Raw genomic sequence first — 26,023 nt, 5'->3', positions numbered from 1 at the left:
CTGTCATCATGGCTAAGGATAGATGATCAGTAGTACCCCGTTGCTGCCCTCTCCCCCATATCCCTTGAGCCTCGAATGTAATGGCTGGGGGTGGGCCGGCGGGGGTATGGGGCACAAGGTAGAGAATGTCATGACAGAGCAGATAGGCAGGCAGCTAGACGAATCAGAATGGAGGTTTTGGAGCAGGGAAGAAGGAAGCAAGAGAGAGCGAGAGAAAGAAGGAAGCAAGCGAGAGAGAGAGAGAGAGAGAGAGAGAGAAAAAGAAATCCGGGCCAGACGGATGAGGCCAGGACAGGTAGGCAGGCAGAGTTTTTTTTTGCTGATGGTGCGTATGGCTGGGTGGTGATTTTTGTCACGGCATGGCACGGCGCTGCTGAGCTGAATCTGGTGCGGAAGGCGGTGGGAGATGCGGATGGTGCGCACGGGGCAGAAGAAGGGAGCAGGAGCACCGGGCCCTGCCGTTTGTTGCGCTGGCGCCCCCACCCAGTTCTCCGTAGCCGGGCACCCATCTGTCACACCCTCCCTCCCTCGCTCGCTCGCTCGGATGGCTTGTCCCAGTCGGCCGGGTCGATTTGAATGAGCCTGTCCGTCTGGCCGGCTGCTGAAAGAAACGGTGAAATTGCAGCCGAGCGAGTGAGTGGATATCAGTCGCCCGTCTGTCGGTCGGTGGGTCGGTCGCGTCTGTCTTTGGCTCCTTTGTAAGGGAGCAAGCAGCTGAGAAGAAGAGAAAAGGAGAGAGAGAAAGAGCGCAGGAGAGAAAAGGCCTTTCAGCCCGCTCGACTCTGGTGCTGAGCTTGGTGCAGCCAGCAGCCAAGCCGAGCAAGCAGGCCAGGCATCAGAAGGGATGATGTGCAGAGCAGCTTGCTGCAGGAATGCCAAGTGGTATTCCGTGCTTCGGAAAGCTGGTGAAGCGCAGCGCCTTGGCTGCAGCACCTACCTGATGTGAGATGCAGTCGATCTTAGCGGGACGGCCTAGATATAATGCCAGTGCTGCTGTTGAGTTGGCTACAGATTGCGCGAGTGAGCGAGCTGTAGGTAGAGAGGAAGATCTAGACACAGACACACAGAGGGTGTGGAGAGCAAGCAGCTCTCTGTCTCTCTGACTCTCACACTGCCTTCTGTCTCTCGCTCCTTCTCACTCACTCTCACACTCTGTCTTCTCTCTCCCCCTCCACGTGCACGCTTGTTTATGCTGCTGCTGCTGAGTTTTTGTCACTTTTCTTTTCTTTGTTAGTTTGAAATTCCCCAGGGGGGAAGTGCACCGTTCCCAGAGGCACTGCAATACCGGGTCGATGCGTGGAGTGGACGGAGCAAGCCCCTATTCCATCTCCCTGTTCCAAAAATCAATTTAATATATGGTCCCCAGATAAGGGACGTATCAGATATTAAACTGATAAGAACAGATACTACACTTGATCTTAGCCAAAAGGCCGAGAAGCGATGCCGGCGCGGCCCTTGAGTCGCCCGCATCCTGCCCGGGCTCTGGTGTTTAGATTGAAGCAGGAGGCCTGGCAGAGTGCTTGCTGCCCTGCCCCGCTGGCAGCCCTGGCCCGGGTCGTCTGGAATCGATCGTCGTGCTCGACAGCTGTCACCTCGCTGGTCGGCGGTGAGTCGGACTTGTCAGAGGCTATGTAAATCTGCCAGTGATCCACCAATGGTCGGGGAGGGAGGCTGGGCCTGTTAGGGCCGACGTCATTGGCAGAGGCTGCCGGCTGCCGGCTGAGGCTCAGCAGCTAGCTGCGCGAGCGAGGGACGATCTGTCCTCTCCGTGGCCCCAGGAGAGACGGCCGTCGTGCAGCCCACCCCGCCCGCTTTGGGACAGAGCAGGCGGGGCGGGCGGCTCTGCGCGTGCGTGCGACAGCGTGGCCGTCGGCTGGGATGGGAAGTTTCCTCACTTGCCCCGCTCTCTGTCCTCCTGGCCGTGGGAGGCTGGTCATGCTGTCCTGTCCGCAGGGGGAGTGGAAGCAGGCCGCTCGACCCTCCCTGCAAGGCCGTCCCCTCCCCGCACTCGACGGCGAGAGCGCGCCTCCTCTGGGCTATGAGCCGAGCCGTCTGCTTGCCGAGGCTGTGCTCTGCCGGGAAGCGAGAAAACGGAAGGGTGGCGGCGCCGGCCGGCGGCTCAAGACCGGCGCGACGGTGGTGGACGTGGGTGGCCAAAGTCGGCGGTCAGAAAGGCCTCCTGGCTAGCATGGGGAGAAGAGGAGGATGTCGTCTACAGGTGTGGCTGAGGGCAGACAATGGGTGTGCTCTGCAAGGCGAAGGCTAAATTGCAGCCGTTGTTGACACCTCTGTGGCTGATTTATTTGATGTGCAATTCCGATTGTCGAGTGGCTGAGAGAAGCTGTCCGAGTTGCAGACTTTGCGTCTGCACAGGTTATCATGGGGAAGTTTCTCTCCCCCCCACCCACCTTCTTCTGACCAATTGAGTTTGTCCCCTTGTTGTCATTGTCATCGTCTTGACCTTGATGCATAGCAAACTGTTTAGCAGTGGCAGGCAGGCAGGGTCTCTCTTACATGACAGACTGACTGGTTATGCAGCCAGCGGGGTGGGTGCTTGCATGTAGAAACGGGAGGGGGAGAGTGAGGGAGGAAGGGGGCGGGCACGCGTGGCAAGAGGAAATCTGTGTAGCGGACCGACGGTGGCGCTGGTGCCCCACTGCTCTGATTGGCAGGTGTGATTTTGCCCGGCATCATCCCTCGGTCGTGGAGCGTGCGGGCGAGCGCTGTGGACTGAAAGTGGTATTGATTATCGCCTTGGTTCTGAAACAGGAAAAGTGTGAAGAGAAAGCAGGAGCCGGCCCCCAGCGCTAACGGCAGCCAGCAGCCACGCGAGGTAAATGCCGCGAGTGCTGACAGATGGGAGCGGCCGGCGGCCGTGGCCGCAGTGTGGAAGGTGGCGGCAGCTAGCCGTGACAGGACACAGGGCAGAGCTCCCTGAGTGCGTGAAGCACGGCGACGTGGACGGACGCGGCAACGGTGGAGACGGCGCCGAGCGGGTACGCCTAAGTGTGAGAGGTTTGAGTGAGTGAGTGGCCTTGGAAAATGATGAAAGTTAGAAACACAGAGTGGTGGAGCACAGTACAGGCAGGCAGGCAGGCAGGCCGTTGGGCCCACAGTGTTGCCTTCTTCCAGCCGGCTTGTCAGCCAGGGTACCATTCTTTATCTTCCTCTCTGGGGAGGGGGGAGCATTCTAAATTCCACTTTCTAAATTTCTCTCTGGGAGAAATTTATCCCTAACATTCTGCTGATTGCCCTGCTAGAGACCCCTAAGCATGGAGCAGTCGTCCATACATACATACATGTATTTCCCTGCAGACAGATGATCCCAATTCAGAGGCGAGGCGGAAATTGTAGCCTTGTAGCCTGATAATTTGCCCTTCCCCAATGAAGAAGTGTTGCTGTCTGCCCTCTGTGATTGTATCCTTTTGCAGATAATGGTTAAGGCCAGGCAGGCAGACAGGCCAGGCCCAGGGAGCGAGCGGCGGTCAGTGTCCGCCCGCCCTCCCCCAGGTGCTCTGAGCCTCTGAGAGATGTGAGAGCTTGACTGAGCCGGTCGGTCATAGACAATGCAGGATAGACAGTAGGTGCAGGAGTTGGCCATTCGGCCCTTCTAGGCAGCACCGCCATTCACTGTCATCATGGCTAAGGATAGATGATCAGTAGTACCCCGTTGCTGCCCTCTCCCCCATATCCCTTGAGCCTCGAATGTAATGGCTGGGGGTGGGCCGGCGGGGGTATGGGGCACAAGGTAGAGAATGTCATGACAGAGCAGATAGGCAGGCAGCTAGACGAATCAGAATGGAGGTTTTGGAGCAGGGAAGAAGGAAGCAAGAGAGAGCGAGAGAAAGAAGGAAGCAAGCGAGAGAGAGAGAGAGAGAGAGAGAGAGAAAAAGAAATCCGGGCCAGACGGATGAGGCCAGGACAGGTAGGCAGGCAGAGTTTTTTTTTGCTGATGGTGCGTATGGCTGGGTGGTGATTTTTGTCACGGCATGGCACGGCGCTGCTGAGCTGAATCTGGTGCGGAAGGCGGTGGGAGATGCGGATGGTGCGCACGGGGCAGAAGAAGGGAGCAGGAGCACCGGGCCCTGCCGTTTGTTGCGCTGGCGCCCCCACCCAGTTCTCCGTAGCCGGGCACCCATCTGTCACACCCTCCCTCCCTCGCTCGCTCGCTCGGATGGCTTGTCCCAGTCGGCCGGGTCGATTTGAATGAGCCTGTCCGTCTGGCCGGCTGCTGAAAGAAACGGTGAAATTGCAGCCGAGCGAGTGAGTGGATATCAGTCGCCCGTCTGTCGGTCGGTGGGTCGGTCGCGTCTGTCTTTGGCTCCTTTGTAAGGGAGCAAGCAGCTGAGAAGAAGAGAAAAGGAGAGAGAGAAAGAGCGCAGGAGAGAAAAGGCCTTTCAGCCCGCTCGACTCTGGTGCTGAGCTTGGTGCAGCCAGCAGCCAAGCCGAGCAAGCAGGCCAGGCATCAGAAGGGATGATGTGCAGAGCAGCTTGCTGCAGGAATGCCAAGTGGTATTCCGTCCTTCGGAAAGCTGGTGAAGCGCAGCGCCTTGGCTGCAGCACCTACCTGATGTGAGATGCAGTCGATCTTAGCGGGACGGCCTAGATATAATGCCAGTGCTGCTGTTGAGTTGGCTACAGATTGCGCGAGTGAGCGAGCTGTAGGTAGAGAGGAAGATCTAGACACAGACACACAGAGGGTGTGGAGAGCAAGCAGCTCTCTGTCTCTCTGACTCTCACACTGCCTTCTGTCTCTCGCTCCTTCTCACTCACTCTCACACTCTGTCTTCTCTCTCCCCCTCCACGTGCACGCTTGTTTATGCTGCTGCTGCTGCTGCTGAGTTTTTGTCACTTTTCTTTTCTTTGTTAGTTTGAAATTCCCCAGGGGGGAAGTGCACCGTTCCCAGAGGCACTGCAATACCGGGTCGATGCGTGGAGTGGACGGAGCAAGCCCCTATTCCATCTCCCTGTTCCAAAAATCAATTTAATATATGGTCCCCAGATAAGGGACGTATCAGATATTAAACTGATAAGAACAGATACTACACTTGATCTTAGCCAAAAGGCCGAGAAGCGATGCTGGCGCGGCCCTTGAGTCGCCCGCATCCTGCCCGGGCTCTGGTGTTTAGATTAAAGCAGGAGGCCTGGCAGAGTGCTTGCTGCCCTGCCCCGCTGGCAGCCCTGGCCCGGGTCGTCTGGAATCGATCGTCGTGCTCGACAGCTGTCACCTCGCTGGTCGGCGGTGAGTCGGACTTGTCAGAGGCTATGTAAATCTGCCAGTGATCCACCAATGGTCGGGGAGGGAGGCTGGGCCTGTTAGGGCCGACGTCATTGGCAGAGGCTGCCGGCTGCCGGCTGAGGCTCAGCAGCTAGCTGCGCGAGCGAGGGACGATCTGTCCTCTCCGTGGCCCCAGGAGAGACGGCCGTCGTGCAGCCCACCCCGCCCGCTTTGGGACAGAGCAGGCGGGGCGGGCGGCTCTGCGCGTGCGTGCGACAGCGTGGCCGTCGGCTGGGATGGGAAGTTTCCTCACTTGCCCCGCTCTCTGTCCTCCTGGCCGTGGGAGGCTGGTCATGCTGTCCTGTCCGCAGGGGGAGTGGAAGCAGGCCGCTCGACCCTCCCTGCAAGGCCGTCCCCTCCCCGCACTCGACGGCGAGAGCGCGCCTCCTCTGGGCTATGAGCCGAGCCGTCTGCTTGCCGAGGCTGTGCTCTGCCGGGAAGCGAGAAAACGGAAGGGTGGCGGCGCCGGCCGGCGGCTCAAGACCGGCGCGACGGTGGTGGACGTGGGTGGCCAAAGTCGGCGGTCAGAAAGGCCTCCTGGCTAGCATGGGGAGAAGAGGAGGATGTCGTCTACAGGTGTGGCTGAGGGCAGACAATGGGTGTGCTCTGCAAGGCGAAGGCTAAATTGCAGCCGTTGTTGACACCTCTGTGGCTGATTTATTTGATGTGCAATTCCGATTGTCGAGTGGCTGAGAGAAGCTGTCCGAGTTGCAGACTTTGCGTCTGCACAGGTTATCATGGGGAAGTTTCTCTCCCCCCCACCCACCTTCTTCTGACCAATTGAGTTTGTCCCCTTGTTGTCATTGTCATCGTCTTGACCTTGATGCATAGCAAACTGTTTAGCAGTGGCAGGCAGGCAGGGTCTCTCTTACATGACAGACTGACTGGTTATGCAGCCAGCGGGGTGGGTGCTTGCATGTAGAAACGGGAGGGGGAGAGTGAGGGAGGAAGGGGGCGGGCACGCGTGGCAAGAGGAAATCTGTGTAGCGGACCGACAGTGGCGCTGGTGCCCCACTGCTCTGATCGGCGGGTGCGATTTTGCCCGGCATCATCCCTCGGTCGTGGAGCGTGCGGGCGAGCGCTGTGGACTGAAAGTGGTATTGATTATCGCCTTGGTTCTGAAACAGGAAAAGTGTGAAGAGAAAGCAGGAGCCGGCCCCCAGCGCTAACGGCAGCCAGCAGCCACGCGAGGTAAATGCCGCGAGTGCGGACAGATGGGAGCGGCCGGCGGCCGTGGCCGCAGTGTGGAAGGTGGCGGCAGCTAGCCGTGACAGGACACAGGGCAGAGCTCCCTGAGTGCGTGAAGCACGGCGACGTGGACGGACGCGGCAACGGTGGAGACGGCGCCGAGCGGGTACGCCTAAGTGTGAGAGGTTTGAGTGAGTGAGTGGCCTTGGAAAATGATGAAAGTTAGAAACACAGAGTGGTGGAGCACAGTACAGGCAGGCAGGCAGGCAGGCCGTTGGGCCCACAGTGTTGCCTTCTTCCAGCCGGCTTGTCAGCCAGGGTACCATTCTTTATCTTCCTCTCTGGGGAGGGGGGAGCATTCTAAATTCCACTTTCTAAATTTCTCTCTGGGAGAAATTTATCCCTAACATTCTGCTGATTGCCCTGCTAGAGACCCCTAAGCATGGAGCAGTCGTCCATACATACATACATGTATTTCCCTGCAGACAGATGATCCCAATTCAGAGGCGAGGCGGAAATTGTAGCCTTGTAGCCTGATAATTTGCCCTTCCCCAATGAAGAAGTGTTGCTGTCTGCCCTCTGTGATTGTATCCTTTTGCAGATAATGGTTAAGGCCAGGCAGGCAGACAGGCCAGGCCCAGGGAGCGAGCGGCGGTCAGTGTCCGCCCGCCCTCCCCCAGGTGCTCTGAGCCTCTGAGAGATGTGAGAGCTTGACTGAGCCGGTCGGTCATAGACAATGCAGGATAGACAGTAGGTGCAGGAGTTGGCCATTCGGCCCTTCTAGGCAGCACCGCCATTCACTGTCATCATGGCTAAGGATAGATGATCAGTAGTACCCCGTTGCTGCCCTCTCCCCCATATCCCTTGAGCCTCGAATGTAATGGCTGGGGGTGGGCCGGCGGGGGTATGGGGCACAAGGTAGAGAATGTCATGACAGAGCAGATAGGCAGGCAGCTAGACGAATCAGAATGGAGGTTTTGGAGCAGGGAAGAAGGAAGCAAGAGAGAGCGAGAGAAAGAAGGAAGCAAGCGAGAGAGAGAGAGAGAGAGAGAGAGAGAGAAAAAGAAATCCGGGCCAGACGGATGAGGCCAGGACAGGTAGGCAGGCAGAGTTTTTTTTTGCTGATGGTGCGTATGGCTGGGTGGTGATTTTTGTCACGGCATGGCACGGCGCTGCTGAGCTGAATCTGGTGCGGAAGGCGGTGGGAGATGCGGATGGTGCGCACAGGGCAGAAGAAGGGAGCAGGAGCACCGGGCCCTGCCGTTTGTTGCGCTGGCGCCCCCACCCAGTTCTCCGTAGCCGGGCACCCATCTGTCACACCCTCCCTCCCTCGCTCGCTCGCTCGGATGGCTTGTCCCAGTCGGCCGGGTCGATTTGAATGAGCCTGTCCGTCTGGCCGGCTGCTGAAAGAAACGGTGAAATTGCAGCCGAGCGAGTGAGTGGATATCAGTCGCCCGTCTGTCGGTCGGTGGGTCGGTCGCGTCTGTCTTTGGCTCCTTTGTAAGGGAGCAAGCAGCTGAGAAGAAGAGAAAAGGAGAGAGAGAAAGAGCGCAGGAGAGAAAAGGCCTTTCAGCCCGCTCGACTCTGGTGCTGAGCTTGGTGCAGCCAGCAGCCAAGCCGAGCAAGCAGGCCAGGCATCAGAAGGGATGATGTGCAGAGCAGCTTGCTGCAGGAATGCCAAGTGGTATTCCGTCCTTCGGAAAGCTGGTGAAGCGCAGCGCCTTGGCTGCAGCACCTACCTGATGTGAGATGCAGTCGATCTTAGCGGGACGGCCTAGATATAATGCCAGTGCTGCTGTTGAGTTGGCTACAGATTGCGCGAGTGAGCGAGCTGTAGGTAGAGAGGAAGATCTAGACACAGACACACAGAGGGTGTGGAGAGCAAGCAGCTCTCTGTCTCTCTGACTCTCACACTGTCTTCTGTCTCTCGCTCCTTCTCACTCACTCTCACACTCTGTCTTCTCTCTCCCCCTCCACGTGCACGCTTGTTTATGCTGCTGCTGCTGAGTTTTTGTCACTTTTCTTTTCTTTGTTAGTTTGAAATTCCCCAGGGGGGAAGTGCACCGTTCCCAGAGGCACTGCAATACCGGGTCGATGCGTGGAGTGGACGGAGCAAGCCCCTATTCCATCTCCCTGTTCCAAAAATCAATTTAATATATGGTCCCCAGATAAGGGACGTATCAGATATTAAACTGATAAGAACAGATACTACACTTGATCTTAGCCAAAAGGCCGAGAAGCGATGCCGGCGCGGCCCTTGAGTCGCCCGCATCCTGCCCGGGCTCTGGTGTTTAGATTGAAGCAGGAGGCCTGGCAGAGTGCTTGCTGCCCTGCCCCGCTGGCAGCCCTGGCCCGGGTCGTCTGGAATCGATCGTCGTGCTCGACAGCTGTCACCTCGCTGGTCGGCGGTGAGTCGGACTTGTCAGAGGCTATGTAAATCTGCCAGTGATCCACCAATGGTCGGGGAGGGAGGCTGGGCCTGTTAGGGCCGACGTCATTGGCAGAGGCTGCCGGCTGCCGGCTGAGGCTCAGCAGCTAGCTGCGCGAGCGAGGGACGATCTGTCCTCTCCGTGGCCCCAGGAGAGACGGCCGTCGTGCAGCCCACCCCGCCCGCTTTGGGACAGAGCAGGCGGGGCGGGCGGCTCTGCGCGTGCGTGCGACATCGTGGCCGTCGGCTGGGATGGGAAGTTTCCTCACTTGCCCCGCTCTCTGTCCTCCTGGCCGTGGGAGGCTGGTCATGCTGTCCTGTCCGCAGGGGGAGTGGAAGCAGGCCGCTCGACCCTCCCTGCAAGGCCGTCCCCTCCCCGCACTCGACGGCGAGAGCGCGCCTCCTCTGGGCTATGAGCCGAGCCGTCTGCTTGCCGAGGCTGTGCTCTGCCGGGAAGCGAGAAAACGGAAGGGTGGCGGCGCCGGCCGGCGGCTCAAGACCGGCGCGACGGTGGTGGACGTGGGTGGCCAAAGTCGGCGGTCAGAAAGGCCTCCTGGCTAGCATGGGGAGAAGAGGAGGATGTCGTCTACAGGTGTGGCTGAGGGCAGACAATGGGTGTGCTCTGCAAGGCGAAGGCTAAATTGCAGCCGTTGTTGACACCTCTGTGGCTGATTTATTTGATGTGCAATTCCGATTGTCGAGTGGCTGAGAGAAGCTGTCCGAGTTGCAGACTTTGCGTCTGCACAGGTTATCATGGGGAAGTTTCTCTCCCCCCCACCCACCTTCTTCTGACCAATTGAGTTTGTCCCCTTGTTGTCATTGTCATCGTCTTGACCTTGATGCATAGCAAACTGTTTAGCAGTGGCAGGCAGGCAGGGTCTCTCTTACATGACAGACTGACTGGTTATGCAGCCAGCGGGGTGGGTGCTTGCATGTAGAAACGGGAGGGGGAGAGTGAGGGAGGAAGGGGGCGGGCACGCGTGGCAAGAGGAAATCTGTGTAGCGGACCGACGGTGGCGCTGGTGCCCCACTGCTCTGATTGGCAGGTGTGATTTTGCCCGGCATCATCCCTCGGTCGTGGAGCGTGCGGGCGAGCGCTGTGGACTGAAAGTGGTATTGATTATCGCCTTGGTTCTGAAACAGGAAAAGTGTGAAGAGAAAGCAGGAGCCGGCCCCCAGCGCTAACGGCAGCCAGCAGCCACGCGAGGTAAATGCCGCGAGTGCTGACAGATGGGAGCGGCCGGCGGCCGTGGCCGCAGTGTGGAAGGTGGCGGCAGCTAGCCGTGACAGGACACAGGGCAGAGCTCCCTGAGTGCGTGAAGCACGGCGACGTGGACGGACGCGGCAACGGTGGAGACGGCGCCGAGCGGGTACGCCTAAGTGTGAGAGGTTTGAGTGAGTGAGTGGCCTTGGAAAATGATGAAAGTTAGAAACACAGAGTGGTGGAGCACAGTACAGGCAGGCAGGCAGGCAGGCCGTTGGGCCCACAGTGTTGCCTTCTTCCAGCCGGCTTGTCAGCCAGGGTACCATTCTTTATCTTCCTCTCTGGGGAGGGGGGAGCATTCTAAATTCCACTTTCTAAATTTCTCTCTGGGAGAAATTTATCCCTAACATTCTGCTGATTGCCCTGCTAGAGACCCCTAAGCATGGAGCAGTCGTCCATACATACATACATGTATTTCCCTGCAGACAGATGATCCCAATTCAGAGGCGAGGCGGAAATTGTAGCCTTGTAGCCTGATAATTTGCCCTTCCCCAATGAAGAAGTGTTGCTGTCTGCCCTCTGTGATTGTATCCTTTTGCAGATAATGGTTAAGGCCAGGCAGGCAGACAGGCCAGGCCCAGGGAGCGAGCGGCGGTCAGTGTCCGCCCGCCCTCCCCCAGGTGCTCTGAGCCTCTGAGAGATGTGAGAGCTTGACTGAGCCGGTCGGTCATAGACAATGCAGGATAGACAGTAGGTGCAGGAGTTGGCCATTCGGCCCTTCTAGGCAGCACCGCCATTCACTGTCATCATGGCTAAGGATAGATGATCAGTAGTACCCCGTTGCTGCCCTCTCCCCCATATCCCTTGAGCCTCGAATGTAATGGCTGGGGGTGGGCCGGCGGGGGTATGGGGCACAAGGTAGAGAATGTCATGACAGAGCAGATAGGCAGGCAGCTAGACGAATCAGAATGGAGGTTTTGGAGCAGGGAAGAAGGAAGCAAGAGAGAGCGAGAGAAAGAAGGAAGCAAGCGAGAGAGAGAGAGAGAGAGAGAGAGAGAGAAAAAGAAATCCGGGCCAGACGGATGAGGCCAGGACAGGTAGGCAGGCAGAGTTTTTTTTTGCTGATGGTGCGTATGGCTGGGTGGTGATTTTTGTCACGGCATGGCACGGCGCTGCTGAGCTGAATCTGGTGCGGAAGGCGGTGGGAGATGCGGATGGTGCGCACAGGGCAGAAGAAGGGAGCAGGAGCACCGGGCCCTGCCGTTTGTTGCGCTGGCGCCCCCACCCAGTTCTCCGTAGCCGGGCACCCATCTGTCACACCCTCCCTCCCTCGCTCGCTCGCTCGGATGGCTTGTCCCAGTCGGCCGGGTCGATTTGAATGAGCCTGTCCGTCTGGCCGGCTGCTGAAAGAAACGGTGAAATTGCAGCCGAGCGAGTGAGTGGATATCAGTCGCCCGTCTGTCGGTCGGTGGGTCGGTCGCGTCTGTCTTTGGCTCCTTTGTAAGGGAGCAAGCAGCTGAGAAGAAGAGAAAAGGAGAGAGAGAAAGAGCGCAGGAGAGAAAAGGCCTTTCAGCCCGCTCGACTCTGGTGCTGAGCTTGGTGCAGCCAGCAGCCAAGCCGAGCAAGCAGGCCAGGCATCAGAAGGGATGATGTGCAGAGCAGCTTGCTGCAGGAATGCCAAGTGGTATTCCGTCCTTCGGAAAGCTGGTGAAGCGCAGCGCCTTGGCTGCAGCACCTACCTGATGTGAGATGCAGTCGATCTTAGCGGGACGGCCTAGATATAATGCCAGTGCTGCTGTTGAGTTGGCTACAGATTGCGCGAGTGAGCGAGCTGTAGGTAGAGAGGAAGATCTAGACACAGACACACAGAGGGTGTGGAGAGCAAGCAGCTCTCTGTCTCTCTGACTCTCACACTGCCTTCTGTCTCTCGCTCCTTCTCACTCACTCTCACACTCTGTCTTCTCTCTCCCCCTCCACGTGCACGCTTGTTTATGCTGCTGCTGCTGCTGCTGAGTTTTTGTCACTTTTCTTTTCTTTGTTAGTTTGAAATTCCCCAGGGGGGAAGTGCACCGTTCCCAGAGGCACTGCAATACCGGGTCGATGCGTGGAGTGGACGGAGCAAGCCCCTATTCCATCTCCCTGTTCCAAAAATCAATTTAATATATGGTCCCCAGATAAGGGACGTATCAGATATTAAACTGATAAGAACAGATACTACACTTGATCTTAGCCAAAAGGCCGAGAAGCGATGCCGGCGCGGCCCTTGAGTCGCCCGCATCCTGCCCGGGCACTGGTGTTTAGATTGAAGCAGGAGGCCTGGCAGAGTGCTTGCTGCCCTGCCCCGCTGGCAGCCCTGGCCCGGGTCGTCTGGAATCGATCGTCGTGCTCGACAGCTGTCACCTCGCTGGTCGGAGGTGAGTCGGACTTGTCAGAGGCTATGTAAATCTGCCAGTGATCCACCAATGGTCGGGGAGGGAGGCTGGGCCTGTTAGGGCCGACGTCATTGGCAGAGGCTGCCGGCTGCCGGCTGAGGCTCAGCAGCTAGCTGCGCGAGCGAGGGACGATCTGTCCTCTCCGTGGCCCCAGGAGAGACGGCCGTCGTGCAGCCCACCCCGCCCGCTTTGGGACAGAGCAGGCGGGGCGGGCGGCTCTGCGCGTGCGTGCGACAGCGTGGCCGTCGGCTGGGATGGGAAGTTTCCTCACTTGCCCCGCTCTCTGTCCTCCTGGCCGTGGGAGGCTGGTCATGCTGTCCTGTCCGCAGGGGGAGTGGAAGCAGGCCGCTCGACCCTCCCTGCAAGGCCGTCCCCTCCCCGCACTCGACGGCGAGAGCGCGCCTCCTCTGGGCTATGAGCCGAGCCGTCTGCTTGCCGAGGCTGTGCTCTGCCGGGAAGCGAGAAAACGGAAGGGTGGCGGCGCCGGCCGGCGGCTCAAGACCAGCGCGACGGTGGTGGACGTGGGTGGCCAAAGTCGGCGGTCAGAAAGGCCTCCTGGCTAGCATGGGGAGAAGAGGAGGATGTCGTCTACAGGTGTGGCTGAGGGCAGACAATGGGTGTGCTCTGCAAGGCGAAGGCTAAATTGCAGCCGTTGTTGACACCTCTGTGGCTGATTTATTTGATGTGCAATTCCGATTGTCGAGTGGCTGAGAGAAGCTGTCCGAGTTGCAGACTTTGCGTCTGCACAGGTTATCATGGGGAAGTTTCTCTCCCCCCCACCCACCTTCTTCTGACCAATTGAGTTTGTCCCCTTGTTGTCATTGTCATCGTCTTGACCTTGATGCATAGCAAACTGTTTAGCAGTGGCAGGCAGGCAGGGTCTCTCTTACATGACAGACTGACTGGTTATGCAGCCAGCGGGGTGGGTGCTTGCATGTAGAAACGGGAGGGGGAGAGTGAGGGAGGAAGGGGGCGGGCACGCGTGGCAAGAGGAAATCTGTGTAGCGGACCGACGGTGGCGCTGGTGCCCCACTGCTCTGATCGGCGGGTGCGATTTTGCCCGGCATCATCCCTCGGTCGTGGAGCGTGCGGGCGGGCGCTGTGGACTGAAAGTGGTATTGATTATCGCCTTGGTTCTTGAACAGGAAAAGTGTGAAGAGAAAGCAGGAGCCGGCCCCCAGCGCTAACGGCAGCCAGCAGCCACGCGAGGTAAATGCCGCGAGTGCGGACAGATGGGAGCGGCCGGCGGCCGTGGCCGCAGTGTGGAAGGTGGCGGCAGCTAGCCGTGACAGGACACAGGGCAGAGCTCCCTGAGTGCGTGAAGCACGGCGACGTGGACGGATGCGGCAACGGTGGAGACGGCGCCGAGCGGGTACGCCTAAGTGTGAGAGGTTTGAGTGAGTGAGTGGCCTTGGAAAATGATGAAAGTTAGAAACACAGAGTGGTGGAGCACAGTACAGGCAGGCAGGCAGGCAGGCCGTTGGGCCCACAGTGTTGCCTTCTTCCAGCCGGCTTGTCAGCCAGGGTACCATTCTTTATCTTCCTCTCTGGGGAGGGGGGAGCATTCTAAATTCCACTTTCTAAATTTCTCTCTGGGAGAAATTTATCCCTAACATTCTGCTGATTGCCCTGCTAGAGACCCCTAAGCATGGAGCAGTCGTCCATACATACATACATGTATTTCCCTGCAGACAGATGATCCCAATTCAGAGGCGAGGCGGAAATTGTAGCCTTGTAGCCTGATAATTTGCCCTTCCCCAATGAAGAAGTGTTGCTGTCTGCCCTCTGTGATTGTATCCTTTTGCATGATAATGGTTAAGGCCAGGCAGGCAGACAGGCCAGGCCCAGGGAGCGAGCGGCGGTCAGTGTCCGCCCGCTCTCCCCCAGGTGCTCTGAGCCTCTGAGAGATGTGAGAGCTTGACTGAGCCGGTCGGTCATAGACAATGCAGGATAGACAGTAGGTGCAGGAGTTGGCCATTCGGCCCTTCTAGGCAGCACCGCCATTCACTGTCATCATGGCTAAGGATAGATGATCAGTAGTACCCCGTTGCTGCCCTCTCCCCCCATATCCCTTGAGCCTCGAATGTAATGGCTGGGGGTGGGCCGGCGGGGGTATGGGGCACAAGGTAGAGAATGTCATGACAGAGCAGATAGGCAGGCAGCTAGACGAATCAGAATGGAGGTTTTGGAGCAGGGAAGAAGGAAGCAAGAGAGAGCGAGAGAAAGAAGGAAGCAAGCGAGAGAGAGAGAGAGAGAGAGAGAGAGAAAAAGAAATCCGGGCCAGACGGATGAGGCCAGGACAGGTAGGCAGGCAGAGTTTTTTTTTGCTGATGGTGCGTATGGCTGGGTGGTGATTTTTGTCACGGCATGGCACGGCGCTGCTGAGCTGAATCTGGTGCGGAAGGCGGTGGGAGATGCGGATGGTGCGCACGGGGCAGAAGAAGGGAGCAGGAGCACCGGGCCCTGCCGTTTGTTGCGCTGGCGCCCCCACCCAGTTCTCCGTAGCCGGGCACCCATCTGTCACACCCTCCCTCCCTCGCTCGCTCGCTCGGATGGCTTGTCCCAGTCGGCCGGGTCGATTTGAATGAGCCTGTCCGTCTGGCCGGCTGCTGAAAGAAACGGTGAAATTGCAGCCGAGCGAGTGAGTGGATATCAGTCGCCCGTCTGTCGGTCGGTGGGTCGGTCGCGTCTGTCTTTGGCTCCTTTGTAAGGGAGCAAGCAGCTGAGAAGAAGAGAAAAGGAGAGAGAGAAAGAGCGCAGGAGAGAAAAGGCCTTTCAGCCCGCTCGACTCTGGTGCTGAGCTTGGTGCAGCCAGCAGCCAAGCCGAGCAAGCAGGCCAGGCATCAGAAGGGATGATGTGCAGAGCAGCTTGCTGCAGGAATGCCAAGTGGTATTCCGTCCTTCGGAAAGCTGGTGAAGCGCAGCGCCTTGGCTGCAGCACCTACCTGATGTGAGATGCAGTCGATCTTAGCGGGACGGCCTAGATATAATGCCAGTGCTGCTGTTGAGTTGGCTACAGATTGCGCGAGTGAGCGAGCTGTAGGTAGAGAGGAAGATCTAGACACAGACACACAGAGGGTGTGGAGAGCAAGCAGCTCTCTGTCTCTCTGACTCTCACACTGCCTTCTGTCTCTCGCTCCTTCTCACTCACTCTCACACTCTGTCTTCTCTCTCCCCCTCCACGTGCACGCTTGTTTATGCTGCTGCTGCTGCTGCTGAGTTTTTGTCACTTTTCTTTTCTTTGTTAGTTTGAAATTCCCCAGGGGGGAAGTGCACCGTTCCCAGAGGCACTGCAATACCGGGTCGATGCGTGGAGTGGACGGAGCAAGCCCCTATTCCATCTCCCTGTTCCAAAAATCAATTTAATATATGGTCCCCAGATAAGGGACGTATCAGATATTAAACTGATAAGAACAGATACTACACTTGATCTTAGCCAAAAGGCCGAGAAGCGATGCCGGTGCGGCCCTTGAGTCGCCCGCATCCTGCCCGGGCTCTGGTGTTTAGATTGAAGCAGGAGGCCTGGCAGAGTGCTTGCTGCCCTGCCCCGCTGGCAGCCCTGGCCCGGGTCGTCTGGAATCGATCGTCGTGCTCGACAGCTGTCACCTCGCTGGTCGGCGGTGAGTCGGACTTGTCAGAGGCTATGTAAATCTGCCAGTGATCCACCAATGGTCGGGGAGGGAGGCTGGGCCTGTTAGGGCCGACGTCATTGGCAGAGGCTGCCGGCTGCCGGCTGAGGCTCAGCAGCTAGCTGCGCGAGCGAGGGACGATCTGTCCTCTCCGTGGCCCCAGGAGAGACGGCCGTCGTGCAGCCCACCCCGCCCACTTTGGGACAGAGCAGGCGGGGCGGGCGGCTCTGCGCGTGCGTGCGACATCGTGGCCGTCGGCTGGGATGGGAAGTTTCCTCACTTGCCCCGCTCTCTGTCCTCCTGGCCGTGGGAGGCTGGTCATGCTGTCCTGTCCGCAGGGGGAGTGGAAGCAGGCCGCTCGACCCTCCCTGCAAGGCCGTCCCCTCCCCGCACTCGACGGCGAGAGCGCGCCTCCTCTGGGCTATGAGCCGAGCCGTCTGCTTGCCGAGGCTGTGCTCTGCCGGGAAGCGAGAAAACGGAAGGGTGGCGGCGCCGGCCGGCGGCTCAAGACCGGCGCGACGGTGGTGGACGTGGGTGGCCAAAGTCGGCGGTCAGAAAGGCCTCCTGGCTAGCATGGGGAGAAGAGGAGGATGTCGTCTACAGGTGTGGCTGAGGGCAGACAATGGGTGTGCTCTGCAAGGCGAAGGCTAAATTGCAGCCGTTGTTGACACCTCTGTGGCTGATTTATTTGATGTGCAATTCCGATTGTCGAGTGGCTGAGAGAAGCTGTCCGAGTTGCAGACTTTGCGTCTGCACAGGTTATCATGGGGAAGTTTCTCTCCCCCCCACCCACCTTCTTCTGACCAATTGAGTTTGTCCCCTTGTTGTCATTGTCATCGTCTTGACCTTGATGCATAGCAAACTGTTTAGCAGTGGCAGGCAGGCAGGGTCTCTCTTACATGACAGACTGACTGGTTATGCAGCCAGCGGGGTGGGTGCTTGCATGTAGAAACGGGAGGGGGAGAGTGAGGGAGGAAGGGGGCGGGCACGCGTGGCAAGAGGAAATCTGTGTAGCGGACCGACGGTGGCGCTGGTGCCCCACTGCTCTGATCGGCGGGTGCGATTTTGCCCGGCATCATCCCTCGGTCGTGGAGCGTGCGGGCGGGCGCTGTGGACTGAAAGTGGTATTGATTATCGCCTTGGTTCTTGAACAGGAAAAGTGTGAAGAGAAAGCAGGAGCCGGCCCCCAGTGCTAACGGCAGCCAGCAGCCACGCGAGGTAAATGCCGCGAGTGCGGACAGATGGGAGCGGCCGGCGGCCGTGGCCGCAGTGTGGAAGGTGGCGGCAGCTAGCCGTGACAGGACACAGGGCAGAGCTCCCTGAGTGCGTGAAGCACGGCGACGTGGACGGACGCGGCAACGGTGGAGACGGCGCCGAGCGGGTACGCCTAAGTGTGAGAGGTTTGAGTGAGTGAGTGGCCTTGGAAAATGATGAAAGTTAGAAACACAGAGTGGTGGAGCACAGTACAGGCAGGCAGGCAGGCAGGCCGTTGGGCCCACAGTGTTGCCTTCTTCCAGCCGGCTTGTCAGCCAGGGTACCATTCTTTATCTTCCTCTCTGGGGAGGGGGGAGCATTCTAAATTCCACTTTCTAAATTTCTCTCTGGGAGAAATTTATCCCTAACATTCTGCTGATTGCCCTGCTAGAGACCCCTAAGCATGGAGCAGTCGTCCATACATACATACATGTATTTCCCTGCAGACAGATGATCCCAATTCAGAGGCGAGGCGGAAATTGTAGCCTTGTAGCCTGATAATTTGCCCTTCCCCAATGAAGAAGTGTTGCTGTCTGCCCTCTGTGATTGTATCCTTTTGCATGATAATGGTTAAGGCCAGGCAGGCAGACAGGCCAGGCCCAGGGAGCGAGCGGCGGTCAGTGTCCGCCCGCCCTCCCCCAGGTGCTCTGAGCCTCTGAGAGATGTGAGAGCTTGACTGAGCCGGTCGGTCATAGACAATGCAGGATAGACAGTAGGTGCAGGAGTTGGCCATTCGGCCCTTCTAGGCAGCACCGCCATTCACTGTCATCATGGCTAAGGATAGACGATCAGTAGTACCCCGTTGCTGCCCTCTCCCCCCATATCCCTTGAGCCTCGAATGTAATGGCTGGGGGTGGGCCGGCGGGGGTATGGGGCACAAGGTAGAGAATGTCATGACAGAGCAGATAGGCAGGCAGCTAGACGAATCAGAATGGAGGTTTTGGAGCAGGGAAGAAGGAAGCAAGAGAGAGCGAGAGAAAGAAGGAAGCAAGCGAGAGAGAGAGAGAGAGAGAGAGAGAGAAAAAGAAATCCGGGCCAGACGGATGAGGCCAGGACAGGTAGGCAGGCAGAGTTTTTTTTTGCTGATGGTGCGTATGGCTGGGTGGTGATTTTTGTCACGGCATGGCACGGCGCTGCTGAGCTGAATCTGGTGCGGAAGGCGGTGGGAGATGCGGATGGTGCGCACAGGGCAGAAGAAGGGAGCAGGAGCACCGGGCCCTGCCGTTTGTTGCGCTGGCGCCCCCACCCAGTTCTCCGTAGCCGGGCACCCATCTGTCACACCCTCCCTCCCTCGCTCGCTCGCTCGGATGGCTTGTCCCAGTCGGCCGGGTCGATTTGAATGAGCCTGTCCGTCTGGCCGGCTGCTGAAAGAAACGGTGAAATTGCAGCCGAGCGAGTGAGTGGATATCAGTCGCCCGTCTGTCGGTCGGTGGGTCGGTCGCGTCTGTCTTTGGCTCCTTTGTAAGGGAGCAAGCAGCTGAGAAGAAGAGAAAAGGAGAGAGAGAAAGAGCGCAGGAGAGAAAAGGCCTTTCAGCCCGCTCGACTCTGGTGCTGAGCTTGGTGCAGCCAGCAGCCAAGCCGAGCAAGCAGGCCAGGCATCAGAAGGGATGATGTGCAGAGCAGCTTGCTGCAGGAATGCCAAGTGGTATTCCGTCCTTCGGAAAGCTGGTGAAGCGCAGCGCCTTGGCTGCAGCACCTACCTGATGTGAGATGCAGTCGATCTTAGCGGGACGGCCTAGATATAATGCCAGTGCTGCTGTTGAGTTGGCTACAGATTGCGCGAGTGAGCGAGCTGTAGGTAGAGAGGAAGATCTAGACACAGACACACAGAGGGTGTGGAGAGCAAGCAGCTCTCTGTCTCTCTGACTCTCACACTGCCTTCTGTCTCTCGCTCCTTCTCACTCACTCTCACACTCTGTCTTCTCTCTCCCCCTCCACGTGCACGCTTGTTTATGCTGCTGCTGCTGCTGCTGAGTTTTTGTCACTTTTCTTTTCTTTGTTAGTTTGAAATTCCCCAGGGGGGAAGTGCACCGTTCCCAGAGGCACTGCAATACCGGGTCGATGCGTGGAGTGGACGGAGCAAGCCCCTATTCCATCTCCCTGTTCCAAAAATCAATTTAATATATGGTCCCCAGATAAGGGACGTATCAGATATTAAACTGATAAGAACAGATACTACACTTGATCTTAGCCAAAAGGCCGAGAAGCGATGCCGGCGCGGCCCTTGAGTCGCCCGCATCCTGCCCGGGCACTGGTGTTTAGATTGAAGCAGGAGGCCTGGCAGAGTGCTTGCTGCCCTGCCCCGCTGGCAGCCCTGGCCCGGGTCGTCTGGAATCGATCGTCGTGCTCGACAGCTGTCACCTCGCTGGTCGGCGGTGAGTCGGACTTGTCAGAGGCTATGTAAATCTGCCAGTGATCCACCAATGGTCGGGGAGGGAGGCTGGGCCTGTTAGGGCCGACGTCATTGGCAGAGGCTGCCGGCTGCCGGCTGAGGCTCAGCAGCTAGCTGCGCGAGCGAGGGACGATCTGTCCTCTCCGTGGCCCCAGGAGAGACGGCCGTCGTGCAGCCCACCCCGCCCGCTTTGGGACAGAGCAGGCGGGGCGGGCGGCTCTGCGCGTGCGTGCGACATCGTGGCCGTCGGCTGGGATGGGAAGTTTCCTCACTTGCCCCGCTCTCTGTCCTCCTGGCCGTGGGAGGCTGGTCATGCTGTCCTGTCCGCAGGGGGAGTGGAAGCAGGCCGCTCGACCCTCCCTGCAAGGCCGTCCCCTCCCCGCACTCGACGGCGAGAGCGCGCCTCCTCTGGGCTATGAGCCGAGCCGTCTGCTTGCCGAGGCTGTGCTCTGCCGGGAAGCGAGAAAACGGAAGGGTGGCGGCGCCGGCCGGCGGCTCAAGACCGGCGCGACGGTGGTGGACGTGGGTGGCCAAAGTCGGCGGTCAGAAAGGCCTCCTGGCTAGCATGGGGAGAAGAGGAGGATGTCGTCTACAGGTGTGGCTGAGGGCAGACAATGGGTGTGCTCTGCAAGGCGAAGGCTAAATTGCAGCCGTTGTTGACACCTCTGTGGCTGATTTATTTGATGTGCAATTCCGATTGTCGAGTGGCTGAGAGAAGCTGTCCGAGTTGCAGACTTTGCGTCTGCACAGGTTATCATGGGGAAGTTTCTCTCCCCCCCACCCACCTTCTTCTGACCAATTGAGTTTGTCCCCTTGTTGTCATTGTCATCGTCTTGACCTTGATGCATAGCAAACTGTTTAGCAGTGGCAGGCAGGCAGGGTCTCTCTTACATGACAGACTGACTGGTTATGCAGCCAGCGGGGTGGGTGCTTGCATGTAGAAACGGGAGGGGGAGAGTGAGGGAGGAAGGGGGCGGGCACGCGTGGCAAGAGGAAATCTGTGTAGCGGACCGACGGTGGCGCTGGTGCCCCACTGCTCTGATCGGCGGGTGCGATTTTGCCCGGCATCATCCCTCGGTCGTGGAGCGTGCGGGCGGGCGCTGTGGACTGAAAGTGGTATTGATTATCGCCTTGGTTCTTGAACAGGAAAAGTGTGAAGAGAAAGCAGGAGCCGGCCCCCAGTGCTAACGGCAGCCAGCAGCCACGCGAGGTAAATGCCGCGAGTGCGGACAGATGGGAGCGGCCGGCGGCCGTGGCCGCAGTGTGGAAGGTGGCGGCAGCTAGCCGTGACAGGACACAGGGCAGAGCTCCCTGAGTGCGTGAAGCACGGCGACGTGGACGGACGCGGCAACGGTGGAGACGGCGCCGAGCGGGTACGCCTAAGTGTGAGAGGTTTGAGTGAGTGAGTGGCCTTGGAAAATGATGAAAGTTAGAAACACAGAGTGGTGGAGCACAGTACAGGCAGGCAGGCAGGCAGGCCGTTGGGCCCACAGTGTTGCCTTCTTCCAGCAGGCTTGTCAGCCAGGGTACCATTCTTTATCTTCCTCTCTGGGGAGGGGGGAGCATTCTAAATTCCACTTTCTAAATTTCTCTCTGGGAGAAATTTATCCCTAACATTCTGCTGATTGCCCTGCTAGAGACCCCTAAGCATGGAGCAGTCGTCCATACATACATACATGTATTTCCCTGCAGACAGATGATCCCAATTCAGAGGCGAGGCGGAAATTGTAGCCTTGTAGCCTGATAATTTGCCCTTCCCCAATGAAGAAGTGTTGCTGTCTGCCCTCTGTGATTGTATCCTTTTGCATGATAATGGTTAAGGCCAGGCAGGCAGACAGGCCAGGCCCAGGGAGCGAGCGGCGGTCAGTGTCCGCCCGCCCTCCCCCAGGTGCTCTGAGCCTCTGAGAGATGTGAGAGCTTGACTGAGCCGGTCGGTCATAGACAATGCAGGATAGACAGTAGGTGCAGGAGTTGGCCATTCGGCCCTTCTAGGCAGCACCGCCATTCACTGTCATCATGGCTAAGGATAGACGATCAGTAGTACCCCGTTGCTGCCCTCTCCCCCCATATCCCTTGAGCCTCGAATGTAATGGCTGGGGGTGGGCCGGCGGGGGTATGGGGCACAAGGTAGAGAATGTCATGACAGAGCAGATAGGCAGGCAGCTAGACGAATCAGAATGGAGGTTTTGGAGCAGGGAAGAAGGAAGCAAGAGAGAGCGAGAGAAAGAAGGAAGCAAGCGAGCGAGAGAGAGAGAGAGAGAGAGAGAGAAAAAGAAATCCGGGCCAGACGGATGAGGCCAGGACAGGTAGGCAGGCAGAGTTTTTTTTTGCTGATGGTGCGTATGGCTGGGTGGTGATTTTTGTCACGGCATGGCACGGCGCTGCTGAGCTGAATCTGGTGCGGAAGGCGGTGGGAGATGCGGATGGTGCGCACGGGGCAGAAGAAGGGAGCAGGAGCACCGGGCCCTGCCGTTTGTTGCGCTGGCGCCCCCACCCAGTTCTCCGTAGCCGGGCACCCATCTGTCACACCCTCCCTCCCTCGCTCGCTCGCTCGGATGGCTTGTCCCAGTCGGCCGGGTCGATTTGAATGAGCCTGTCCGTCTGGCCGGCTGCTGAAAGAAACGGTGAAATTGCAGCCGAGCGAGTGAGTGGATATCAGTCGCCCGTCTGTCGGTCGGTGGGTCGGTCGCGTCTGTCTTTGGCTCCTTTGTAAGGGAGCAAGCAGCTGAGAAGAAGAGAAAAGGAGAGAGAGAAAGAGCGCAGGAGAGAAAAGGCCTTTCAGCCCGCTCGACTCTGGTGCTGAGCTTGGTGCAGCCAGCAGCCAAGCCGAGCAAGCAGGCCAGGCATCAGAAGGGATGATGTGCAGAGCAGCTTGCTGCAGGAATGCCAAGTGGTATTCCGTCCTTCGGAAAGCTGGTGAAGCGCAGCGCCTTGGCTGCAGCACCTACCTGATGTGAGATGCAGTCGATCTTAGCGGGACGGCCTAGATATAATGCCAGTGCTGCTGTTGAGTTGGCTACAGATTGCGCGAGTGAGCGAGCTGTAGGTAGAGAGGAAGATCTAGACACAGACACACAGAGGGTGTGGAGAGCAAGCAGCTCTCTGTCTCTCTGACTCTCACACTGCCTTCTGTCTCTCGCTCCTTCTCACTCACTCTCACACTCTGTCTTCTCTCTCCCCCTCCACGTGCACGCTTGTTTATGCTGCTGCTGCTGCTGCTGAGTTTTTGTCACTTTTCTTTTCTTTGTTAGTTTGAAATTCCCCAGGGGGGAAGTGCACCGTTCCCAGAGGCACTGCAATACCGGGTCGATGCGTGGAGTGGACGGAGCAAGCCCCTATTCCATCTCCCTGTTCCAAAAATCAATTTAATATATGGTCCCCAGATAAGGGACGTATCAGATATTAAACTGATAAGAACAGATACTACACTTGATCTTAGCCAAAAGGCCGAGAAGCGATGCCGGCGCGGCCCTTGAGTCGCCCGCATCCTGCCCGGGCTCTGGTGTTTAGATTGAAGCAGGAGGCCTGGCAGAGTGCTTGCTGCCCTGCCCCGCTGGCAGCCCTGGCCCGGGTCGTCTGGAATCGATCGTCGTGCTCGACAGCTGTCACCTCGCTGGTCGGCGGTGAGTCGGACTTGTCAGAGGCTATGTAAATCTGCCAGTGATCCACCAATGGTCGGGGAGGGAGGCTGGGCCTGTTAGGGCCGACGTCGTTGGCAGAGGCTGCCGGCTGCCGGCTGAGGCTCAGCAGCTAGCTGCGCGAGCGAGGGACGATCTGTCCTCTCCGTGGCCCCAGGAGAGACGGCCGTCGTGCAGCCCACCCCGCCCGCTTTGGGACAGAGCAGGCGGGGCGGGCGGCTCTGCGCGTGCGTGCGACATCGTGGCCGTCGGCTGGGATGGGAAGTTTCCTCACTTGCCCCGCTCTCTGTCCTCCTGGCCGTGGGAGGCTGGTCATGCTGTCCTGTCCGCAGGGGGAGTGGAAGCAGGCCGCTCGACCCTCCCTGCAAGGCCGTCCCCTCCCCGCACTCGACGGCGAGAGCGCGCCTCCTCTGGGCTATGAGCCGAGCCGTCTGCTTGCCGAGGCTGTGCTCTGCCGGGAAGCGAGAAAACGGAAGGGTGGCGGCGCCGGCCGGCGGCTCAAGACCGGCGCGACGGTGGTGGACGTGGGTGGCCAAAGTCGGCGGTCAGAAAGGCCTCCTGGCTAGCATGGGGAGAAGAGGAGGATGTCGTCTACAGGTGTGGCTGAGGGCAGACAATGGGTGTGCTCTGCAAGGCGAAGGCTAAATTGCAGCCGTTGTTGACACCTCTGTGGCTGATTTATTTGATGTGCAATTCCGATTGTCGAGTGGCTGAGAGAAGCTGTCCGAGTTGCAGACTTTGCGTCTGCACAGGTTATCATGGGGAAGTTTCTCTCCCCCCCACCCACCTTCTTCTGACCAATTGAGTTTGTCCCCTTGTTGTCATTGTCATCGTCTTGACCTTGATGCATAGCAAACTGTTTAGCAGTGGCAGGCAGGCAGGGTCTCTCTTACATGACAGACTGACTGGTTATGCAGCCAGCGGGGTGGGTGCTTGCATGTAGAAACGGGAGGGGGAGAGTGAGGGAGGAAGGGGGCGGGCACGCGTGGCAAGAGGAAATCTGTGTAGCGGACCGACGGTGGCGCTGGTGCCCCACTGCTCTGATCGGCGGGTGCGATTTTGCCCGGCATCATCCCTCGGTCGTGGAGCGTGCGGGCGGGCGCTGTGGACTGAAAGTGGTATTGATTATCGCCTTGGTTCTGAAACAGGAAAAGTGTGAAGAGAAAGCAGGAGCCGGCCCCCAGTGCTAACGGCAGCCAGCAGCCACGCGAGGTAAATGCCGCGAGTGCGGACAGATGGGAGCGGCCGGCGGCCGTGGCCGCAGTGTGGAAGGTGGCGGCAGCTAGCCGTGACAGGACACAGGGCAGAGCTCCCTGAGTGCGTGAAGCACGGCGACGTGGACGGACGCGGCAACGGTGGAGACGGCGCCGAGCGGGTACGCCTAAGTGTGAGAGGTTTGAGTGAGTGAGTGGCCTTGGAAAATGATGAAAGTTAGAAACACAGAGTGGTGGAGCACAGTACAGGCAGGCAGGCAGGCAGGCCGTTGGGCCCACAGTGTTGCCTTCTTCCAGCCGGCTTGTCAGCCAGGGTACCATTCTTTATCTTCCTCTCTGGGGAGGGGGGAGCATTCTAAATTCCACTTTCTAAATTTCTCTCTGGGAGAAATTTATCCCTAACATTCTGCTGATTGCCCTGCTAGAGACCCCTAAGCATGGAGCAGTCGTCCATACATACATACATGTATTTCCCTGCAGACAGATGATCCCAATTCAGAGGCGAGGCGGAAATTGTAGCCTTGTAGCCTGATAATTTGCCCTTCCCCAATGAAGAAGTGTTGCTGTCTGCCCTCTGTGATTGTATCCTTTTGCATGATAATGGTTAAGGCCAGGCAGGCAGACAGGCCAGGCCCAGGGAGCGAGCGGCGGTCAGTGTCCGCCCGCCCTCCCCCAGGTGCTCTGAGCCTCTGAGAGATGTGAGAGCTTGACTGAGCCGGTCGGTCATAGACAATGCAGGATAGACAGTAGGTGCAGGAGTTGGCCATTCGGCCCTTCTAGGCAGCACCGCCACTCACTGTCATCATGGCTAAGGATAGACGATCAGTAGTACCCCGTTGCTGCCCTCTCCCCCCATATCCCTTGAGCCTCGAATGTAATGGCTGGGGGTGGGCCGGCGGGGGTATGGGGCACAAGGTAGAGAATGTCATGACAGAGCAGATAGGCAGGCAGCTAGACGAATCAGAATGGAGGTTTTGGAGCAGGGAAGAAGGAAGCAAGAGAGAGCGTGAGAAAGAAGGAAGCAAGCGAGAGAGAGAGAGAGAGAGAGAGAGAGAGAGAGAAAAAGAAATCCGGGCCAGACGGATGAGGCCAGGACAGGTAGGCAGGCAGAGTTTTTTTTTGCTGATGGTACGTATGGCTGGGTGGTGATTTTTGTCACGGCATGGCACGGCGCTGCTGAGCTGAATCTGGTGCGGAAGGCGGTGGGAGATGCGGATGGTGCGCACGGGGCAGAAGAAGGGAGCAGGAGCACCGGGCCCTGCCGTTTGTTGCGCTGGCGCCCCCACCCAGTTCTCCGTAGCCGGGCACCCATCTGTCACACCCTCCCTCCCTCGCTCGCTCGCTCGGATGGCTTGTCCCAGTCGGC

The 26,023-nt window shown here is 58.4% G+C and overlaps 7 non-coding genes across 7 annotated transcripts; all 7 read right to left on the bottom strand.

Annotated features, from left to right (window-relative positions):
* Positions 1-1,251: 1,251 nt before the first annotated feature.
* LOC132383288 (U2 spliceosomal RNA) lies at positions 1,252-1,442 on the bottom strand. Its single transcript, XR_009508605.1, has one exon. It is a non-coding gene; the product is annotated as a U2 spliceosomal RNA (small nuclear RNA).
* A 3,445-nt stretch (positions 1,443-4,887) lies between these two features.
* Positions 4,888-5,078, bottom strand: LOC132383287 (U2 spliceosomal RNA). Its single transcript, XR_009508604.1, has one exon. It is a non-coding gene; the product is annotated as a U2 spliceosomal RNA (small nuclear RNA).
* Positions 5,079-8,519: 3,441 nt separating this feature from the next.
* Positions 8,520-8,710, bottom strand: LOC132383286 (U2 spliceosomal RNA). Its single transcript, XR_009508603.1, has one exon. It is a non-coding gene; the product is annotated as a U2 spliceosomal RNA (small nuclear RNA).
* Positions 8,711-12,157: 3,447 nt separating this feature from the next.
* LOC132383285 (U2 spliceosomal RNA) lies at positions 12,158-12,348 on the bottom strand. The gene has a single exon (XR_009508602.1). It is a non-coding gene; the product is annotated as a U2 spliceosomal RNA (small nuclear RNA).
* A 3,447-nt stretch (positions 12,349-15,795) lies between these two features.
* LOC132383284 (U2 spliceosomal RNA) lies at positions 15,796-15,986 on the bottom strand. Its single transcript, XR_009508601.1, has one exon. It is a non-coding gene; the product is annotated as a U2 spliceosomal RNA (small nuclear RNA).
* A 3,447-nt stretch (positions 15,987-19,433) lies between these two features.
* Positions 19,434-19,624, bottom strand: LOC132383282 (U2 spliceosomal RNA). Its single transcript, XR_009508599.1, has one exon. It is a non-coding gene; the product is annotated as a U2 spliceosomal RNA (small nuclear RNA).
* A 3,449-nt stretch (positions 19,625-23,073) lies between these two features.
* Positions 23,074-23,264, bottom strand: LOC132383281 (U2 spliceosomal RNA). Its single transcript, XR_009508598.1, has one exon. It is a non-coding gene; the product is annotated as a U2 spliceosomal RNA (small nuclear RNA).
* Positions 23,265-26,023: the final 2,759 nt, after the last annotated feature.

This window comes from Hypanus sabinus, chromosome 29 (assembly GCF_030144855.1).
Source record: "Hypanus sabinus isolate sHypSab1 chromosome 29, sHypSab1.hap1, whole genome shotgun sequence".
In the NCBI taxonomy this organism is placed as follows: Eukaryota; Metazoa; Chordata; class Chondrichthyes; order Myliobatiformes; family Dasyatidae; genus Hypanus; species Hypanus sabinus.
This window is presented reverse-complemented; position numbering and strand designations above follow the sequence as displayed.